The sequence below is a fragment of the Tenebrio molitor genome, chromosome Y, assembly GCF_963966145.1.
Source record: "Tenebrio molitor chromosome Y, icTenMoli1.1, whole genome shotgun sequence".
In the NCBI taxonomy this organism is placed as follows: Eukaryota; Metazoa; Arthropoda; class Insecta; order Coleoptera; family Tenebrionidae; genus Tenebrio; species Tenebrio molitor.
The window spans coordinates 4,108,158-4,129,488 of NC_091056.1; the positions used below are offsets into that span (position 1 = coordinate 4,108,158).

Genomic DNA, 21,331 nt, shown 5'->3' on the forward strand with positions numbered 1-21,331 from the left:
TGACACTTCCACTCAAACTCTCTCGGCATTCTCTTTTCCAATCTTTCCCAGCCTTTTTCTTCCACCCACGTTTCTACCAATCCCACTACGTCAAATTCTCCCAAATACTTCCAAAACTCATTCTCTTTATTTTTTATTCCCGCTACATTCCAGAATACTATTCTTATTTGCTCGTTTTCTCCTTTATTCCTCTCCATGTTCGTTTTCCCTTTTCTGCCCTGTCGTCTTTTTCTTACGCTCTTATTCAAAAATTTGCTGTATGTAACTTCCCGTTTTCTTCATCCCACCTAAAACCTTTTCCCTCTATCCATATCTTTTTATAACCCACTTTCACCCGCAGTCCTTTTTCTCGCTCTTCTTTGGCTAGCGTTCTTACTTTCTTCTGTGTGTCTCTCTCCTTTTTTGTCATATCATCTTCTATGTACACTCTCTTTCCTTTTTTTTCTCTTAGTTTCCTTTTATTTTCCATAACTTTCCGTTTTTCCCCCCAGCTCTCAAGTTCTGCCACAATCATTTTTCCTCCATTTATTTTATACATCTCTTTCACCCTTACTTCAACCTCTAATTCTGCCTTCATCCATTTTTCCAGTTTCTTCTCGTTCTCACATTCCTCTTCATCCAGTCCCGTTACGACAATATTCTTTCTTCTCACTCTTTTTTCCTGCTCTTCCATTTTCTCCTCCAATTTTGTCATTTTTTCTTTTAATTCCATCTTTTCTCTTTCCCATTTTTCTTCCTTTTCACGCATCATACTTTTCAGTTGTTCCAATTCCCGGCTCATCTTCCGATTCTCTTCCTTTATCTCCCCTACATCCTCCATAATTTTTTCCAACATCAGAATACGTTGTAAAACGTCGCACTTTTCATAACTGATTGCATAAATAACTATTGCGTATCACGTTACTATAGTTGTTTCATTTATTTAAATCGAATTCTGCAACAACGCTGGGTTTTATCTTCTCAACCCTTACGGACGCGTGGACGACTAGCGCCAAACCAAGAGGTTTTTCCGGGTTCCCGCACCCGATTTATAAAAGCTTGTACAAAAACAAAATAGACCTTCTATTTTGTTGTGTTATACAGGCTGTTTGATAAAAAACGCCTCAACCCATAACTTATTTATTTATTATCCGATTTCAATGAACAAAAAAACCAAGGATATGGTTTTTCATGCGCTACGAAGCAGCCTTAAAATATATTTTTTTTGGCGTTATTTTCAGTAGCTAACGATAGTCAACTTTTTTTTTTTTTAATGGACACATGTAGTTTTTTAGGCATAGTCTGGTAAAGTATTTTTTTCTGAATCTAATGATGTATTAAAAGTTATCGTTTGGTCCATAGCTGACTGAAAAAAAAATAAAACAATTTTTAATTGTGGTTCAGCTTATTATGAAATTTTCGAGTGTGCCGTGAAAAACAATTGGAATACAAATAGCAACAAATGTCAAGTGTGAGTTTGAAAAATTTCAGGTGCAATCTTTGAAAAGTTTTATTATTATTTTCTTGGAAAACATGAATAATAATAATAAATATTTTTTTTTCTATTAAATTTTTGTTTTTGACTAATTACGATTTTTATTACACTCGAACATAAAATAATAGTCAAATGACTGCTATTCTGCATGACTGACAATGTTGTTATTTTATACTTAAATAAAAAAAGTTTAAAAAAGCAGATGAAAAGTTCTAAGTTGACGTTTAGATGACATTTATCGTACTTTGTATTCCGATTGTTTTTCACGGCACTCTTAAAAATTTTATAATAAGCTGAACCACAAAATTTTTTTATTTTTTTTTTTCAGTTAGCTATGAACCAAATGATAACTTTCAATACATCATTAGATTCAGAAAAAAATACCTTACCAGACCAAGCCTAAAAAAGTTGACTATCGTTACCTATTGAAGATAACGCCAAAAAAAATATATTTTGTGGCTGTTTTGTAGCGCTTGCAAAATCATATCTTTGATTTTTTCGTTCATTGAAATCGGGTAATAAATAAAAAAGTTATGGGTTGAGGCGTTTTTCATCAAACAGCCTGTCGATATTGAAAAATTTAATAATTATTATTAATGCTTGTACAATGTACATTGTACAATGTGACGGTTATATTAGAGTTAGTTACAGTTGGTGACGAATCTGGAGCAGCCGTTTTCCGAATTTCCATAATGTCATTAAAGTCATAAATAATCGATGATATTTCTTTTACTATTTTTATGTAAATTTTCTGATAGGGCCGTAAAAACCGTTGGTAATTTGAGGGATTGAGTTTGATTCGTGCATTTTGATTAGGCGCCAAATGAGTGACACGGTGGCGGTGATTGGATATGAAAACTAGGAAAGGAATACAGTATACAGGGTGTAGAATGGATTTTGGTACATTGGCACTTTACGTGCAACTGTGAAAAGCCTCTGATATTGGCTCCCCTAATTATTTTCCAACAAAACCTTAAACACAAAAGTGGTAGAGTAAAAAAAAATGTATCTAAATCCTTTTCTAATTATTTTCTAACACCTTCTGGTGCTGTTAGACAAGAAAAATTATATATAAAAAATCTACCGATAAAATAGTAATGCCATGACTCCCGACAACAATAAAGTTCATTTTTTGACAAACGTAACGAGTTTGCTGATTCCTCAAAGAATGAACTATTTTGACAAAGAAGAAAAAGTTAACTTCGTAAAATGGTATTACTCCGGATTGTCTTGTAGAGACATGCAAGCAACATTTCCTGTATTCTATCCGGACCGACCAATTCCAAGTTTGACATGTCAAATATCATACATTGTCACCTTTGGTTGTCGCCACGGTTACACTTCCCAGCTATTGCTATTTTGACAAATCCTTTAATTCTTTTTTCCATTATTGTGTACTTCCGGAAGATGTTAAAAAACAAAACAAATAAGAATTGGGACCCGTTTTTAAAACTCTACAACTTTTGTATTTAAGGGTTTGTTCTAAAATAATTAGGGGAGCCAATATCCGAGGCTTTTTACTTTTGATTTTTATTTTTATTTTTGATTTTACGCAAAAACTTCAGAGGAATAACATTTTTTGCTTCATCTGAAACCCCCATTTCTGTTATTAAAAAGTCTTTTTCAACACAGAAGAAGACTTAACATTAAAATCAAAGAAAATGCAGAAAAAATATTTTCCTTTTTTTTGAAAAAATCAAATGATAATTGAATATAAAACTATTCTATTAACTATGCGCCGTTTTCTGTACATCATTCAACCCTGTATCGAAGTTTAAGCTTCTGAACACCCATGCCTGATACATAACTGTTGGGAAATTTTTCATTAAATTTTGTAATTATGTGACAAAAACCGGTCCAACATTGGGTTAAATAAATTCTTTGTTCTAAAGACAACATTTTGCATCAGTAATAAGTTGTTTGTCAAAAAACCAGGCCAATTGTAATAAAATTTATAACATAAAAATTAATTCCAAATTTGAACAAAAAATGTTAATTTAAGAATACAGTGTTTCAATACTGAGATTTTAATAACGGAAATGGGGGTTTCAGATGAAGCAAAAAATGTTATTCCTCTGAAGTTTTTACGTAAAATCAAAAATAAAAATTTGTTTCCTCTTGTAAACTCAATCCGGGGACATACTGTGTATTCGAAAAAATGTCTCAATTAAGAAAGAGAAAAACAAGTGAAATGTGGCAGTTCTTCGAACCCATCAATCAACTTTATGCGCAGTGCAATATTTGTAAGGCAAACATTTCTTAGAAAACGTCTATTTCGAATTTGAAATCACATATGCAGAATAAATATCCTACAATGTCTCTTCCAACAGGTGCAAAACTGGTAAGTTTCATTAAATAAATAATATCCAATAAGTTGAAAGTTCTTTCTTTACTGTACAATCGCGGCCATCCAAAAGTGAACGATAGCTTGCGAAAATTTCCGTATTTTTCGTTAGATTAAATCAGGCTGTATTCATTGGCATTCGTGCAGCAGGCGTTACTATTTTAATAATAAAAAGTTGTAATAAATAGTTTTTAATAAAAATAAGGCTGAGAAGTAATTAATACATTATTAAAATGAAAGAAACCTTTCCACCACCTATTCGTATTGGCCTCTCAAGCCTGTTTTCTTGCCAACGCCTCTTTATATTGAAGATGCAAGTCTTACTGCAATGTAATTCTCTCGCCACAGCCGCCAACGACCAATTTTCTTCTAGCTTTGCAATAGCCCTAGCTATCTGAATCGGAGTGAGATGTGGCATTTTAAAAAAACAGTTTCAATAATTTTTTTAACGCTAGTGTCAAGCTTTGACATTTTAGGACGCCTATGATTTAAAGTAAAAATCAAAGTATTAAAAAAAATCATTCACTTTTGGATGGCCGCGATAGTACTTTATTTTGCTAGCAAAGTGGGTATTTGCATTTATATTTAATTTTTATTTTTGTGATTTACAGCCTGCAAGCGAACGAACAATTTCAAAGGTCGAAGAGAATTCAAAAGCGCACAAAGAAGCTATTCTCCAGGAGGACGCTGTTATTCCGTCAACTTCTGCTGAAAGTCCTCAGCCTCAGATGTCCCAGAAGGCATCCAGATCCCGATGGGTTGGGGCTCAACAAAAAATAACAGGGTTTCTTCCAAAGAAAATCACGCAAAAAGCAAAGAAAAGTATAATCTATTAAGTTTACTGTTTATTTTGGATTTTCAACCATTTCGAGTAGTTGAAGATACCGGTTTTCAACAATTTGTTTCTGCTTTAAATCCTGCATACGCCTTACCCAGTGGGCAAACTAAATCTAAAATTATTACTCCGGCGATGTATGAAGAATGTCTTCATAAAATGAAAGAAATTGTTGAAACCGGAAGAAAATTTTGTGTTACGACCGACTGTTGGACTTCTATCAATACAACTATACTCCATTCATTATCTAAGTGAGTGGTCGATGCGATCAAGCAAGTCATGGGTAGCTTTGTAAGTTTTACTTTTTCCATCAAATTTGTGTGTGGTGTCAATCAAATACTAACTGTCATCGCTGTCATTCAGATTCAGAATCTTCGTCAAGCATTCATGTCCAAATCTCACAATCTTATGTCGCGAAATGTAAATGTTACCGTGAAAGACCGAAATCCGGTAAATGTCGAGATACACCGGTGAATGTCAACATTGTCGAAGTTGTGTGGCGTATGTCCGAAATATTGGTCAAATATCATTATTTCTAACTTACACCGGCGAATGTCGACATTCAGGATGCACTCATGGTGTATGTTGAAAAGAAACCTTTTTTTTTTAAATGAAAACAAAAATAAAACTCTATAGGTTATATTTATTTATTAAAACAATTTGGAAAACAAATAAAGACATTGTTGTTGAACTTAAAACAAACAATAGGGCATTGTAAATCACAAAACACAACTAAAATAATATCAATATAATAAACGTACCTACACGTACATTTTAATTTTTAAACTGAAATATAAAAAAAAAGAAAAACACGTATTAACAATCTTATTTATTGCAACAACTTAAACTACCATGACACTTCGAATTGCACAAAAGCCCCTTGTTTTTACAGCTGCATTTAGCCGTGGAACACTTCCTTTTGCAATTACAACGTGTGTAGCCTTGCCCTCCACTTTTTGAATTAGCAGAAGCTGCTTCTCTTAGTGACATTTCTTAAGTTGAAACCTCGTCCATGGAAAGTAACTTTTCTTTACAAATTGCAAACTGATTACGGGTGAAAAGTTGCTTCAAGGTACCATGTTTGTTTGCTAATCTATAAAAGTCGGAATCCTCTATTCCAGCAACAACCGCTAACACATTTCGGGGGTCTGTACGACCACGGTCGACATCAGGGACTTGAATTCTTACGGTATCACCAATTTGGGCCGGAGGAAACTTTCGTTTTGAGGTTCGCAACATTTTTGTTGCTTGAAGTAGAAGATTCTCTTTTGCGGCTACTCTTTTTGAAGAAATTAGCTCGTGTTGTTCAGTCAGTGCTTGACATGAAGACGTACTAGGTTGCGGATCAGTCAGTGCTTGAGATGAAGACGTGCTAAGTTGCGGATCAGTCAATGCTTGAGTTGAAGATGTGCTAGGTGGCGGATCAGTCAGTGCTTGAGATGAAGACATGCTAGGTTGCGGATCAGCTTTTGTATTTTGGTTATCCACGTCGTTTTCATCTAAAACATGGTCATCAATATGGTCACTACCCAAATTTTCTTCAAAAGTATTAACATAGGCTTCAAGCTGTTCTTCGGTTTCAATGTTTGCAATTTGCCCGCGAGGGAGAGATGACGATGCTATGCCCCTTTTTGGTTTAACGCCAAACAGGGCTTCATATGGACTTTGGCGTATTCCTTCGTGATAAGTTGTGTTTTTGGCGAATTGGACAAATGGCAAACCTTCTGACCATTTATTTGAATCATTATCTTGCATCCATGCGGTTAACATATTCTGTATGTCCTGATTGGCTCTTTCGACTGAGCCTTGTGTTTGACTGTGACGAGGCTTTCCGTGCACTATTTTAACATCTTTCCACATAGCGCATAGTTCAGATATGACTCGATTACTGAACTCTCTACCATTATCCGAATGCAAAATAACGGGAGCACCAAATGTTAAAAAAATATTAAGAAGGTGATATGCTACTTCTTCCGCTCTCTTGCTTTTTAAAGGTCGTAACTGGACAAACTTGGTTAAATGGTCTTGATATACCATTATAAACACGTAATCGCCATCCCTGTGTGATTGCAAGTCTATCAAATCGACTTGACATCTAGAGTTCAATTCGGAGCTGACCATTGGTTTCACAACAATACCTTTTTTAGGCGCACTGTGTTTCATTTGACATTGTTTACACAAATTTAAATACAACATTATAACTTCATAAGTAATATTTTTGTATCTGACTTGCAATTCTTTAAGCATTCGTGTTCTTCCTCCATGACCTGTTCTTATGTGAGTTTCGGAAAGTATATTAAACTCATCATTTGTAACATAATACTGGATATTCGTTTCTCCTGGTTTTAATGGCACAATTAGCTTTTCTTCATCACTAACTTTTAAAATGTCAAAACGTTTTAAACGTCTGTAGTCCAAAGGTGTACTACACTTTCTTTTAGCAAAAATCACTTCAGAAACGATTTTAGAGTACCTTTCTTGAGAAAAATAAAAACAATTGTCTTCTCGTTTACTTCCAATTAAGGCATGTAACTTTTCAAAAAACTTATCACGATTCACTGCAGTAGCCATTGAACACAAATTATAATTTCTGATAAAAAAATTAAATTAGCAAGCTTGCACGCACGCTGTCAAACCTTGCGAAAGAATGACGAAGCCAAGAAACAAGATGCTGGAACCGCCCAAGAACTTGTTGCGACCTGTCGTTTCCGACATTCACCGAAGATCATTCGTGTTTGTCGACATATACCGGTCAAAGTCCGAATGTATAATAAAATTAATAAATGTTCGGTCTTTCACCAAGGCATTTGGTATTTGTCGACATTCACCGGCGAATGTTGACATTCACTACTTTCGGACTCTCACAGTAACATAAATATATAAGTCGTACACATCAATTCTTAAATTTAACCGTTCCCGATATGAAAATTATCGGCGTCCGTCAATCCGACCGAACATGATTCCCGTCTCGTGCCGAGCAATATTGCAAAGAAGTTTGGGTTTGAAAAATTAACCGGATTCTTAAACCATAAACCGGACCTAATTTGACCGAAAACGAAAAGTGTGTGACCGGTGTAGAACATTTTGAAATTCTCAAGCAAGTTATTAAAATTTTAGAAAACGATGCGATATGAAGATGACACGTTTGAGATTATGTCTCGGTGCACATGTATCATGAGCAATTTAACCTGGAAAATAATAAATAGAAAGACTTTGCGGCGTCTCTGTAAGTACTTACATTATTGTAATATTTGGATATTTTTCAACAACTACCAACGCACTTTTCCATTGGAACCTTCAAAAATCTATAAATTCAACTTGACGGCTGAAAATTTCCCAAAGATCACTCACCAAGACAAAGAATAGAGTATAGTTACATTGGTGTTACGGCACATTTTTTAAATGATAACTTTGAGTTACATTCGATTTTATTAGAATATTCTGCAATGCATGTGTCTCATACTTCAGAGAATTTGGCAGCAGAATTGCACAGGATTGGGGAATTGAAAAAAAAATCTTGCTCGCGGAATCAGACAATGCATATAATATTCAAAATGCACTTTCGATACAATTAAATTGGAGGCATTTCGGTTGTTTCGCTCACTCAATAAATTTAATAGTTAAAGAAGGTTTAAAAAGTACTGATATGCAGCAATTAAGTAATAAGTAAAGTCAAAATTATTGTCACTCATTTTCGGAAAAGTTACATTGGCAATGAAATAGTTATTTATTTAACGAGTTCGTGTGTAATTTTGGCTTTTTTTGGCATGAGTGGACCAGTTTAAAACTCGAGTGAAACGAGAGTTTTAAAGGTCCACGAGTGCCAAAAAAAGCCCAAATTAGACAAGAACGAGTTGAATACAACGTTTTTTTGTTCGACGAGCCCCTTAAAGCCTCCAAATCGCTAAAAATCTTTAAAATTAGCTTGACGTTTCGTTTTGACAAGTTGTCAAATTTATCAAAATCCGTTCACACAGGAGAAAATTCTCAAATTCTGACAGTGTCGAACAAAAAAATTATTAACATTTCAGCGTCAAAACGGTTTAAATAAAACAGCTTTGAAATTTGAAATTAATGAACGATGTTGCAACTCGCTGCAACTCAACTTATTACATATTAGAGAGATTTACAAAATGAGAGACGGCTGTTAAAAGTTCAATTGCGTTAATTGATAAGGATTTCCCTATTTCAAATTCATTCGAATGGCGATTAGCTAGAGAATTATGTAGTATTTTAAAACCATTTGAAAATGTTACAAAAATCATCAGCGGTGAATTGTGTTCCACAGCATCCTTAGATATTTCGATTACTAATGGATTAATTAATGTTGCTTCAAAAAGATTTTTTACCACCAACACAAAAATTAATTAATTATTGTTTCCACGGTATAAATGAGCGTTTGGGAAATGTTGAACGAAGCAATACGTTAAGCGTATCGACATTTTTAGATGCAAGATTTAAAAAATTGGCATTTTCCAATCTCTCTTCTGCCCACAATGCGAGAAAAAATGTCCAAGAGGCACTTGGAGAAAAACTTTCGGCACAGTTACATAAATTTACTATTGATAAAACAGATGATAATGCTAAAGATGATGCATTTTCAATATGGGGTTCCTTTGATCAAAGTGTTGCGGTTGCTCGACCTCGCGGAACGGTCACAAGTCGTGCAATTATTGATTGAAATTCAAAGGTACATCGAGGAAAATCTCGTACCGCGAAATTCCGATCCTTTAAAGTGGTGGTGAGAACATAAATTTCATTTCCCCAATTTATCTGTAGTTGCACAAGAAAAATAGTGCGCTCTAGCTTCATCGGTTCCATGCGAAAGGCTGTTTTCCAAAGCTGGCCAAGTTCTCAATGAACGTAGAACACGACTAGGTGACAGGAAAACTCAGATGTTACTATTTTTAAATGCCAATTACAAATATAGCAAATATGTAACTGTTTTTTAAATTCCAAAATTTTCTTTAATTGTTTTTATTAATATATTCCTTCCTTCACTTCCCTTATGCTTTACATCACGTACTGTGAAGATTTTTCTGTTTCAGACGATCCACGGACGAAGACATCGTGCTTATAAATAAGAAACTAGGACCGCAAGGACCAGAGCCAAAAGGACAGTCAGGACCACGGACTGCTAGGAGCCACCAGTAACGCCAGTACAAGAAGTCACCAGGACCGTCAGCACCTGGACCCCCCATCACAGGACAGGAGTACGTCACCAGGAACCCGCACTCACTTCCTTGGCCTCGACTGCTGAATTCTGAGTTTAACGAAGGTTTTCTGCAGTTTTCCTTCGACTATGACGCGAATGCGAAACTCCAAAACAAAGCCGATCTGCAGCCGCCGCCCACAGCAGCGATATTGTTAACGTTTAAATTGCATATTATATAAGTAATGATTTAATTGAATGTACAAAAATTATGAAAATAAAATGTGGGTGTTTGAATTGAATTTAATGTTGTATTTTTGTATTGTTTTTCTTTTCTTTTATAATTTTTCAAATAAACATGAATTCATATAAAGTTGTCCGTTTTCTCTAAGGTTATATTGGAGCCGTAAAATTATTCCATTGTGTAAAAATTGAGTTGTATACAATAGGAAACATTTTGTGGTTATAAACAGCAGGCAAAGGCAAACCCGGCTGGTTGTTTCGTTCAGAGTTTTTTTATTTATTACAGGGGCGCGTAGCTTCTGAAACCCACACAAAAGGGCAGCTTATTAGGAGGTAACTACTTTTACGGCCCCAATATAACCTTAGAGAAAACGGACAACTATAAATACATGTTATAATTTCCTTCCCTTTGTGTCAAAAAAAAAAACTGATTCCATACCATTGGGTTAACAAAGATTTCCTTTTTATACAAGAAGGTGTATTTAAAGAAATACATACCCATTTCACTTTATTTTTTCATAATAAACAAAGTATGTTTCCATTCAGCAGCTCCAGCAGTAAAGGTGTTTTTTTTTTTTCATTTAGCGGCGAAGTTGGCGTTGGAGAGTCGTTTGAGAACGCATCACTCGTGTAAGTGAAAGATTTAAACAGCTGAACCGTTACAGGTTATGATAATACGATGGGGGAGGAGGACACACAAGACATGAAACGAGTGAAATTAATTAACATACAACAGCTAAAGAATCACGCAAGCGTTTACTCGCTTAGCGGCTAAATGGTGAACTGAAAACGTTTCGCCTAGTGCGACATTGCAGCGATATTAAATATTAAAAGGATCCCACAAACCAACGCGGTGGCGGCTGCGGCCGCGGTGGCGATCAGATGTTACAATACACTTGTAGTGTTCATGTTCAGACAGGAGCGATCTGGCGATAACTTCAGCGGTAATTTGCAGCGTTCACAATCGCGGTGGCGTTCAAACGCGTCCTGTTACATTTGACCGCTGCACGCGCTGATTGTTTTCGTGATTATTGCACAAAAATGTCGATCACAACCGAAAAACTTATTGAAAATGTAAAAAATTATAAAATTCTATATGATCTTTCTCATCCAGAATATAAAAATAATCGAAGAAAAAATAAAACGTGGGATGAAATAGGAGCCCTGTTAAACACTGACGGTGAGTACCTATTCATTACTAATAAAATGTACAATAGGTATTTTATATTTATTTTTGGAGATGCAAGTAATTATCTACAATTCAATGCGAAGTGTTAACACGAATTAGCAATTATTATTGTCTATTGAAGTAATTAGTAAATCTTTCGCGAACTTCAAAAGCGAAATTCGTTGCTCTTCGTCCATCAATTGGTAAGGGAGCAAAACCGTCCACTATTGGTTCATACGGGTCTAACAAGTGAAGAAAATGCTGATCAGATTTTTTGACTCGTAAATAGTTGTGTAGAACACATGCTGCATTTACAATCTGTTTTGTAGTCTCCACCTTAACTTCAATAGGCCTAAAAAATACTCTCCATTTCTGAGTTAAAATTCCAAAAGCATTTTCCACTACACGTCTAGCACGACATAATCCCTTGTTGAAGTTCTCCTTTCTGTTGTCATGTCGTACTTGTCTATATGGATATGGACGCATCAAATATAGAGATAGTGTAAAGGCTTCGTCACCGACAAGTACACAAGGGGTAGCTTCATTCTGCCCTGCTAGTGGTCGACTTGGTGGAAGATCAAATGTGCCACTAGCAAACCTTTGCCCCATTTTTGACACCTCGAAAATTCCTCCATCACTATTTTTACCATACGCACCGACATCGATACAACTGAATTTATAATCTGGGTCCACAATAGCGAGTAAAACGATAGAAAATTTATGTAAGTAGCAAAAATGATTTGAGCCAGTTTTGTTAGGGCATTTTATGGTTACATGTTTGCCATCAATGCTTCCGATACAGTTTGGAAAGTGCCACTTTTCTTGAAATCCAGATATTGCTTTCTCCCATATTTCTGCAGTAGGTTGAGGCATGTATGTAGGTTGAAGCCTTTGCCAGATTACATCACATACTTCGGCAACAATGCTACTTACTGTGGAAAAACCCATGCGAAAACTATGACCGATAGTGCTAAAAGAATCCCCTGTGGCCAGAAACCTGAAAAACAAAAACATACGTATAGGTACTAATTTAAATTGAAGATCATTCCCTTGAATTAGGTATTAGTAGTTCATTAATTTCTCCATTAGCAGAAACACAGAAATAAAACACACCGGTCGACTTAATAAAACATTTCTGGGTCCCTACCCTATTGGATACATTAATCAACTAGGTACTTATAGGTACTAATTTATTTTCAGGTGATACTTTGAAGAAAAAATGGAAAAATTTGCGCGATTGTTATGCCAAACACTTACGATCAGAAGTTGTTACTCACACTGGTCAAGAACGAAAAATCCTCGATCGCTACAAAACATGGCCGTGGGCGAAGCAAATGGAAATATTTAAGCCTTTCTTGCAATTTGCTAGTACAAATACTAATGTAGCTAACGTACCAGGTGGATATGAGACAATCCCGTTGCAAAGTGAGGGAGAAGAGGTTCTACGATCTGACAATGCAGGCGCCGATACAGTTTCCCAAAACGAAGACGACCTTTTTCATGGGGGACCACTATCGCCAAACGCTTCCATAATAACTAATGCTCCAGTAACTAGCACACAAACTGTAGTCACTCAAACAACTAACACATCAGACACTGCTACAACAAAAACTCCAGTCACTCCTAGAACCAACACTTCTCAAAGAAACAGTACTACTCGAAAGAGGCGATTGGAGGAGCAAACCCAGACGCCAACCTCAATTGATAAAGTTATAGCATATTTCGACAAAAAACCTTGCAACAATACACAAGCGGGGTATGATGACGTAGATCTAATATTTTTAAGTTACGCAAAAACTTTGAAAAAATTTTCGCCAAGACGTCAAACTATGACAAAGTTTAAAATAGCCCAATTGCTCATGGAAGAAGAACTAAATCAACAAGCGGAAGACGGATACACCACCACTACAGTCAGTGTACATCCTGGCCCATCTTCTACGGAGACATCTGCTATGACTATAAACTCTCCTGTCTCAGAATCAGATTATATTCAAATGACATACTCGTCCAGCGACACCAATGATCATACTACTCAAGGTGTGGCTACTAGTGCCTCCTTCTACGAGGGATTTTCAGAGTCTCTTCATTATTAATCCAATTAATGTATTGTTTAACCCGACTAATTAATAAATAAGTTGCATTAATCTAAGAATATATTACGACTACAAAATGATTTTCTACCTTAGTGTGACTGTCAGACGTTCCACTGGTTCGATGGATTCCCGATAATTAGTGCACTGCTTTTGTATATCATCTTTGATAAGATTTAAAAGTTCATCAAAACATTCGAAGTTCATTCGAAAATATAAGAAAAATCTTTCCTCATCATTTCGAAGGAGTGGGTATAATGTGTGAAATTCACCTTCCTTCCGGCGGACCATATTAATTTCATGCACCCATTTCCTTGTTTTCCTGAATTTAATTAAAACAACAAAATAATTACATCGTACAATACTTTTGCTTCGGTACTTACCTTATACAGAGTGATCAACAAGGACTGAAGCTGTTGGCAACAATGACAAAATGATAAAAATTTCAGTGAAGTTGGTAGCATTACATTTTCAGTTGTCAATTTTGACGGGCAAATTCAAACTTCAAAATCAAGTGTCATTTTTGTATCAATTTATTAATTAAAATGGTTTTTACACTAGAGCAAGACATTTTTATTGGTATGGCGTACTTTCGGACTGGAAATTTTGATGCTGCTAACGGTTGGCAGTATTCCACGGACCACGGACGATGCATTTCACCAATTTCAACAAATGTTCCCCGAGCCAGTTGTTATCTTAGTTGCGTTTAGGCAGCATTGCACGAGATTGGTGCAACGTTACCAGCAAACAGGTGATGTGAAAAAGGCAAAACCTACAAGTAGAACATCTACACTCACAGAAGATGCAGTGGAGAACGTTCGAGGTAGAATGGAACAAAGCCCTCGAAACTCAATGCGAAAACTTTCACTCCAAAAGGGTGTGATTCTTATTTAAAACACACGCATCCAATGTTCTTTGTTGGGCACGTTTAATGCAGGGCCTAATAATTCTTACCATTAAAAATCCCTTTCCTTACTTTACAGGCTTGTCATATGGACGTTGCCTAATCATTTTAAAGAAGAAATTGAAGTTCCACCCTTACAAATTTTCCCAGATCCAATCCTTGCATCCCGCAGACTTTCAGCTCGAAAATAATAACGCATAAAATATGTTTCTGTTTCTCAGGAGGGGCATGCGGGCACGGCCTGTCGCTTTTATGAATATCGAAACAGTAGGCCATTTAATTAAGTAGATATGGCTAATTGCTTTTTATACTGTTTTTGATCGTTTTGTACTTATCGTGTTTTAAAACTACCAACCCGTAACATAACCTAAATTTTTTGACATTCACAACTTGCAGCGGGTGCCAACACTGACGCCCAAAAAATTTTCATACTTTGGGAATATTTTGCTGTCATTTGCTGCCAACAGCTTCAGTCCTTGTTGATCACGCTGTATTTTCGGCGTCTTCTAAGAGTGCAGTCAAAACTAGAAACTCTTCAGATTCACATTCACAGGAAGCCATATTGATATCAACACTAAAAAAAAAACCAAATGCGACTGCGATCCAGCGAACAAATCGCTTTGGTTTGAATGCTACTGATCGCGATCGCAATCGCCACCGCGGCCGCTACCGCCACCGCAGCCGCCACCGCGTTGGTTTGTGGGATCCTAAAAGTCGCGATCGCGATAACGCTTTAAAATCGCCGTTATTTAAAAATCGCGATCGCCGATAGCGGCGTTATGCAAAAATCTCGGTTTTGCTCATTACTAAATCAAATGCAAAATGACAATAAAACTTGAACTACATCAATTTTTTTTAAACTGACAGAAGTTTGATGTCCCACTTTTTATGCTCCCAATAGTACTTCTGGCATTTTTAAGTAATACAAAAATACGTTAGTACTTGCGACAATTTTTTGGGGCAGTAGGTATCTTACACTACAAACATTCCAACTGGCATGTCATATTTGACATTTGACTTATTGTCAATGTGCTCCAATATTTACTGCAACAATAACCTGCAATATTTAGATACCTACGAGTACATACCCACTTGTTGAACATATTTATCACATTCTGAGAAAGCCACAATCAAATATTTAGAAACTTACCATTCAGTGGTGAGTTGCTAATTGCTTCAGACCTCTCAAGTGACTTGGGAAGCTAATGTCTCAGTTTGTTGGTATCACAATAACAAATCCTCAATAATGACTCATCTTTCAACAACCACACACGACGGTCCGTTGATCGGCACAGTTCACTCTGCAAAATACAACAGAACAAGCAATAAACACGTTCATCAGAAACTTCGATTTTGCAAAAGGTTAACATAACCTAAAACTACAGCCACTCGCTTTACATTCGCAATCAGTAAATTTTAACCATAAGCAAACAAACTAGTGCATGTGAGCAACTATGAAAATATAATCAATGATGAACATAATTAACAATTTATGAAAAGAAAAACTTACAACTTTATTTGTCCTATTTTCACTGTTTGAACCCGTTTGAACACCAAAATAAAAACGGACAAAAACCATGTGCGCCACAGAACACTTAATATAAGAACTAAAAGTTCCTAAGTTAAACCACAGTTTAACCAGTACCGACCAGTGTTGCCAGGTGACTGTCATAAAATTTCCCTACTCTTATCATGAAAATTCCCTTTTTCAGCCTTAATTTCCCTTTTGTTTTGGTATTCATAAATAAAACACAGTCTTATTGCAGGCTATGCACTTGCACAAGTGAATATTGTTGTTATCACTAGTTAGCCAATTTTTAAAAAGTGGATCTTTAAGCCACATTGAATTAAACTTTTTAAATGGTTTAGCCTTATTAGTACTTTTATCGAACGGGACACTTTCGTTCGAATGATCTGACATTTTTTTAATCTGTTGTTACTTGAAAGAAGAAAGAAAGAATGGCAACGGCTCGGCAAATATTAAATGAAAACAGCCAATAAGTCCTTCCTGGAGTTTGCAATTCTTATTATATTTCTTATTAGTTATATGAATATATAAAAAGTTCAAGACAATAGTATCAGCAGATTCGGTCGGCGTCGGCAATTAACAAATTAACCACTTGGCAGTGCTTCTCGGAAGCAATGGGCTGTCGGCGCGGTTTAGCGGAACGACCAAAGTAAATATCTCGGACAATTTTGTATTTTTAGAAATCATAGAAAATCCCTATTTAGAAGATAAATTCCCTTTTTCCCTTTTATATTGAAAATTCCCTTAAAAAAGGGAAATTCCCTCTCACCTGGCAACACTGGTACCGACACGAAATGACAAGTCCATCAGGGTTATTACGGTGACTCTTGGATATTGTTTATTAACGGATAAACAGAAAATAACTAAGAAAATTCGGAAGTCTGTTTATGGTGGCATATTGGTTATCTGTCCTTGATTCGTTATGTTGGAAGTTTTCAGATTATTGGAAAATAACCAATTTTACGTGTTTTCCGTATTACCGTGACAAAAGAGGTTACGACATCCAATGTTTGATATTGGAAAATTTAAGAACGATCTGGGGTGGTCTTATTACTGTTGGATATTGGTTATTTCGTAGTATTGTAGTGAAGTGAAAATGAATGTAAATTTTGTTTTATTGCTACAAGCTATAAGAAATGAGGAAGAAAGGTATTTACCTATCTGAGTCATGATTTTTCGTACGTTGTACGGTTTTATATTGCAGGCAGCAGTATAAGATAAAAAAAACGTACATTGAGAGATCAATGAAATCCCCTTACTCTTCCTGCTGCAATTTTTAAGTCTATTTATCGACTGACAAGGGAAACTGCGCATCATCTAATAGAAGACATCAGCCCCCATTTGCCTGCTCGAGTGCGACAAGAAATATCTTTGCCTGATAATCTACTTGTTCTGTGTGCCCTTCATTTTTATGCCCAAGGGAGTTACCAAAAATCTGTATCTCAAGATATTAATTTCCCCATGTGTCAATCTTCTGTGAGTAACTGCATTAATGCCATAACAACTACTTTAAATGATCATTTTGCTTATTTAATAAAATTCCCAATAACAGAAGCAGCAAGACATAATGAAAAACAAAAATTTATGAATCTGCTGAATGGATTTCCAGGAATTATAGGTGCTATAGATTGCACACATATCAGAATTCACCCTCCTCCCATAGATGGTGAGAATCCTGGGATTCTGTACTTGAATCGTAAAGGATTTCATAGCATTAATACACAATGTATTGTTGGTGCAGATTTAATGCTCCTTGCAATAAATGCACGATACCCTGGGTCGGTACATGATTCTGCAATTTGGGCAACAAGTCAGGTTAGAAATTTTTTAAGTACTGCTTATGAAAATGATGAGCTACAAAGCTCATGGCTTATAGGTGACTCAGGTTACCCACTGGAACCTTGGCTTATGACACCAGTAGGTGGGAGAAATCACAATAATCATGAAAGAAATTATAATAATGCACATCAGAGTAGTCGCAATGTAATAGAGAGATTGAATGGGGTGTTAAAAGCTAGATTTAGGTGTTGTTTTGGTGAAAGAGCTTTACATTATACTCCTGAAAAAGCAGCCAAAATTATCAATGCTTGCGCGATTTTACATAACATATGCATGGGAAGAGCAGATTTAATCGAGGAAGATCTGGATAGAGAGAATGGTGCGGTAGAGGATGACAATAATGACGAATTTGTCAATTACAATGGCAACAACGTTTTAAATGCAGGTCGAAGAAAACGCCAACAAATAATTACCCAATACTTTTAAAGGCTACAATAACTTTATTAATCTTATAACAGCATGTTTAAATTCCAACAAAGCTTCAATAAAATTAAACAATCCAGTTGCATACATTTTAGAATTTTTTACAAAACACTGTGTTACATTCTTTTCCATTTTTGTGTACCGTATCCTCTTCATTTTCTTGTATATTGGATATCGTGTTTTTGTTAATTTTTTTCTAGAAATTGCTTATAAAGTTATGAAACTTCCTGTGTGAATTTTGTTACCTGGATTTTTGGTGAATGTATTTTCAATCCCAGTTCGTGGACTTTCAAACCATTGACTGTCAGTTGACCAATAATTTGCAACAACCTTTCTTCTAAATGAGTTAGAATAATACAAATTGGACTTCCTCCTCCTGTTACGTAGCGGTGCACAAACATTTTCCTTGCTTTACGTTTTGTACTGTATATCCAATTCTAGAATGTCTAAATAAACACCATAAGTGTCTTATTCTTTTTATACATTGATTAAATTACCTTTTGCCACTGGGATACCGTCTTCTTGGACCCTTCCATGTTATTAAGTTTTGAACACAGTACTTGAAAACTTTCTTTTTGTTCAGATAAATAATTCAAGTATGATTCGTACTGCATATTTGATACATGCTGAGAATCTAAAATGAAAATCTTTTCAGAAATGTTAAAATATATCTCTAATAGAAAAATAATTGCCTTGCAACACTATACTAACTCTAGTAGAAAATGTTTATAAAACTCAAAACAAAAAAAAAACTCAAAAACAATTCTGCAAATAAAAACAATATAAATGTTTTTTCTTTAATTTTCTTTTTGGGATTCTGCTATATCACAGAATCTGTGTATTGCTTTAGCAATATCTCTTAAGGCTTCACTTATGTTATCTAGTCCTTCTTTTTGTGCATTTGTCTACTGCTTGTATGCATCAGTCAAAATATCACCAGTTGTTTTTCTATCACCTACAATTACCATAATATTTTCTACTTTATAATTCCTATCATACAGTCTTGCACAATACTTTATACTTATTACTTACGTTTTCTTTTAATTCCTGTAGGTTCTTGCACTACATTTTCATCATTATCATCCACAACTGTCAAGATTATATTCTCCTCCTGTAAATAGAAATGAATATGATCATACTGTTCAAAATAATAAAAACTCACATTATCTGAAATGTGTTCTTCATCTGCAATTTGAGCAGAGCCGCCAGGTTCCTGAAATTCGACCCCAATTTCTGCAATATTTGAGTGTCCATCTACTGCAGCAGGCCCTGTGAGTTCAATTAATTTTCTTTCACACTCATTCAATTCTTTTTTCTCACGACATTTTCTACGTGTAGCGGACTTCCATTCAGTAAATACCTACAAGATTATAATGTGCACAATCTCACCATTTATTAAGTATGTGGTTTTAGAACTTACTTTTTTCCATTCTGTTTGCTAACGTATTGGCCCATCTCCACAACTGTTCAGGGTCGTTGTTAACTGTTTCCAAATCTGGTCTAGCATCTCAGGTCCGTCTTTGGGCTCCATTCTGCCAGTACGTAGCACATTATGTACTTGTAAATGCTGAATGTAGATGCTGAATTGAGTTTTCGTGGTTCGCTTCTTTGTTGCCATTGTACATAAACGATTAAACGGACACGCACAAACCACAGAACAGCACAAACTTTTCAACACAACGCATCCAGCACCCAGCCACTTAGCAATTACCGATTTACCGCCAAAACCTATTCTGTCATTTCTGCCTCTTATGGCCGTTTGCACCGTCAATACTAAGTAATGCTTAAGTATTGGACCAGACTTAAGTTGCCGATTTCATTTGCACCGCTACCAAATGGTTTCTTAAGCTGTGCCTAAGTTAAACCCCCGAATATTCCTGTCCTAACTTTTAGGCAATGCTTGGCACATGCGTATAAGATATTTTGTTCGGACTTGTGATGTTGATGGCGCTGGCGCGAAATTATCCATTTCTTGTCGGTTGTCGAAGCTTCGCATCGGCAAATCTTTTACATTAAATTATTAGATCAGCAAATTTGTTGCTATTTTATCATGAGTTGCCAGGTAAGGTTATGGGACAAACGGCTGTCTATAGCCGAATTAACTGAGCAGCAGCTGAAGAGGAATGTGGAGTTTGACGAAGAAAAACGAAAAATGGAGATGCAAATTCTACAAGTAGAATTAGAGTTAAAAAAAGAACAATTAAAAAAAATTAAGAACTGGAACAACAATTCTGTATTGTAATAAATTTTTTATTATAAATTTGCAAAATGATTATTTATAAATCCATTTCTAATGCCTCTATTGGCATGGTCCTCTGCATTTGGATTTATAGGTGGTACTTGTCCCATTTGGATTATTTCGTCCAAAACATTGTGTTCTATGCCCTCAGCAGGTGGTGCTTCTTGTTCATTGTTTAACTTGGCAAAGTTGTGTAGCACTCCTGCAGCAATAATTACTGTCAAAGCAGTGTCCATTTTTAACCGTAGGCCATATGCAAGTACAGGAAATTCAATATGGGTGTTAAAAAGTATGGTCGTAGGGGTGATCCACTATCACCTGAGTAAATACATTATTGTAATCTTATTGATGTAATTTGTGGATTTTGCACATTACTTAACAATACACAATTGGAAAAATGTCCAGCATCAAACCTTGCTTACACACAACTACTGTTAAAAATTGTGGCATCATGTGCTGAAAATAAGTACATATTTATATGATTGCTACTTTATTTGTCTGTATTTCTTACAAATCTGTAGGATGTTCGATGTTCTATCTCATCTTCAATTAACTCTAACAAATTCAATGTTGTTTTGCTTGGTTAGGCTAAAAAGGAATGCAATTTATTTTAAAATTTTGATTATTTTATTACATTAGCTAGGTTTGTGAGTGACTATAGGTACTTACCGGAATCTCTTATAAAAACCTTATTCATCAAGAGTATCGAAATGCTCAGAATTATTTTGAGGATATCAAAATCTTCCTCGAATATATCGTCGTTGCTGTTTTCAAGATAATTAGCCATCATGTAAAAAAAGTCAAAAACACCATCGTTAACCGTTCTCTGTAATGATAACAATAACAGAGAAGTGGTTAGAAACACCTGTCAAAAATCTAGTTTGTAACTAAGTTTATACCAACCGCCGCCAATATTACTAGAATTTTGCTGTGTTGCCAAATTGAATAGACCTTACCGTTGCTTACATTTAAGGAGTGCTTAACTATCTACGGTGCAAAGGATGAGAGACTTAGGTAAGACATAACTTTAATGCCCGTTTGCACCGTTTTGTAGCTAAGCATTACTTACCTTAGGAAAGACTTAAAGTTATG

The 21,331-nt window shown here is 35.6% G+C and overlaps 4 long non-coding RNA genes across 17 annotated transcripts in view; 2 read left to right on the forward strand and 2 right to left on the reverse strand.

Moving 5' to 3' along the window:
* Positions 1–11,257: 11,257 nt before the first annotated feature.
* Positions 11,258–15,872, reverse strand: LOC138140521 (uncharacterized). 2 transcript variants are annotated; one of them, XR_011162554.1, is made up of 6 exons: positions 15,721–15,872; positions 15,361–15,511; positions 13,863–14,784; positions 13,690–13,808; positions 13,398–13,628; positions 11,258–12,213 (listed from the first exon to the last, which is right to left on the reverse strand). It is a non-coding gene; the product is annotated as an uncharacterized lncRNA (long non-coding RNA). The 2 variants fall into 2 exon arrangements; XR_011162553.1 differs by having other exon boundaries at positions 13,690–14,784.
* A 249-nt stretch (positions 15,873–16,121) lies between these two features.
* On the forward strand, positions 16,122–18,089 carry LOC138140522 (uncharacterized). Of its 2 annotated transcripts, XR_011162557.1 has the most exons (3): positions 16,148–16,887; positions 16,943–17,214; positions 17,291–18,089. It is a non-coding gene; the product is annotated as an uncharacterized lncRNA (long non-coding RNA). The 2 variants fall into 2 exon arrangements; XR_011162556.1 differs by having other exon boundaries at positions 16,122–16,887; positions 16,943–18,089.
* Positions 17,998–21,052, reverse strand: LOC138140517 (uncharacterized). Of its 4 annotated transcripts, none has more exons than XR_011162540.1 (9): positions 20,909–21,052; positions 20,751–20,827; positions 20,615–20,695; positions 19,421–20,557; positions 19,163–19,360; positions 19,033–19,111; positions 18,498–18,955; positions 18,246–18,446; positions 17,998–18,196 (listed from the first exon to the last, which is right to left on the reverse strand). It is a non-coding gene; the product is annotated as an uncharacterized lncRNA (long non-coding RNA). The 4 variants fall into 4 exon arrangements; XR_011162541.1 differs by having other exon boundaries at positions 18,498–18,634; positions 18,693–18,955; positions 19,421–20,695; XR_011162542.1 differs by having other exon boundaries at positions 18,498–18,634; positions 19,421–20,695.
* Positions 21,053–21,128: 76 nt separating this feature from the next.
* Positions 21,129–21,331, forward strand: part of LOC138140519 (uncharacterized) — a 63,639-nt gene continuing 63,436 nt past the window's right edge. For all 9 annotated transcript variants that reach the window (XR_011162548.1, XR_011162550.1, XR_011162551.1 and 6 more), the window contains exon 1: positions 21,129–21,253. This is a non-coding gene — a long non-coding RNA (uncharacterized lncRNA). The remainder of the gene's footprint in view (positions 21,254–21,331) is intronic.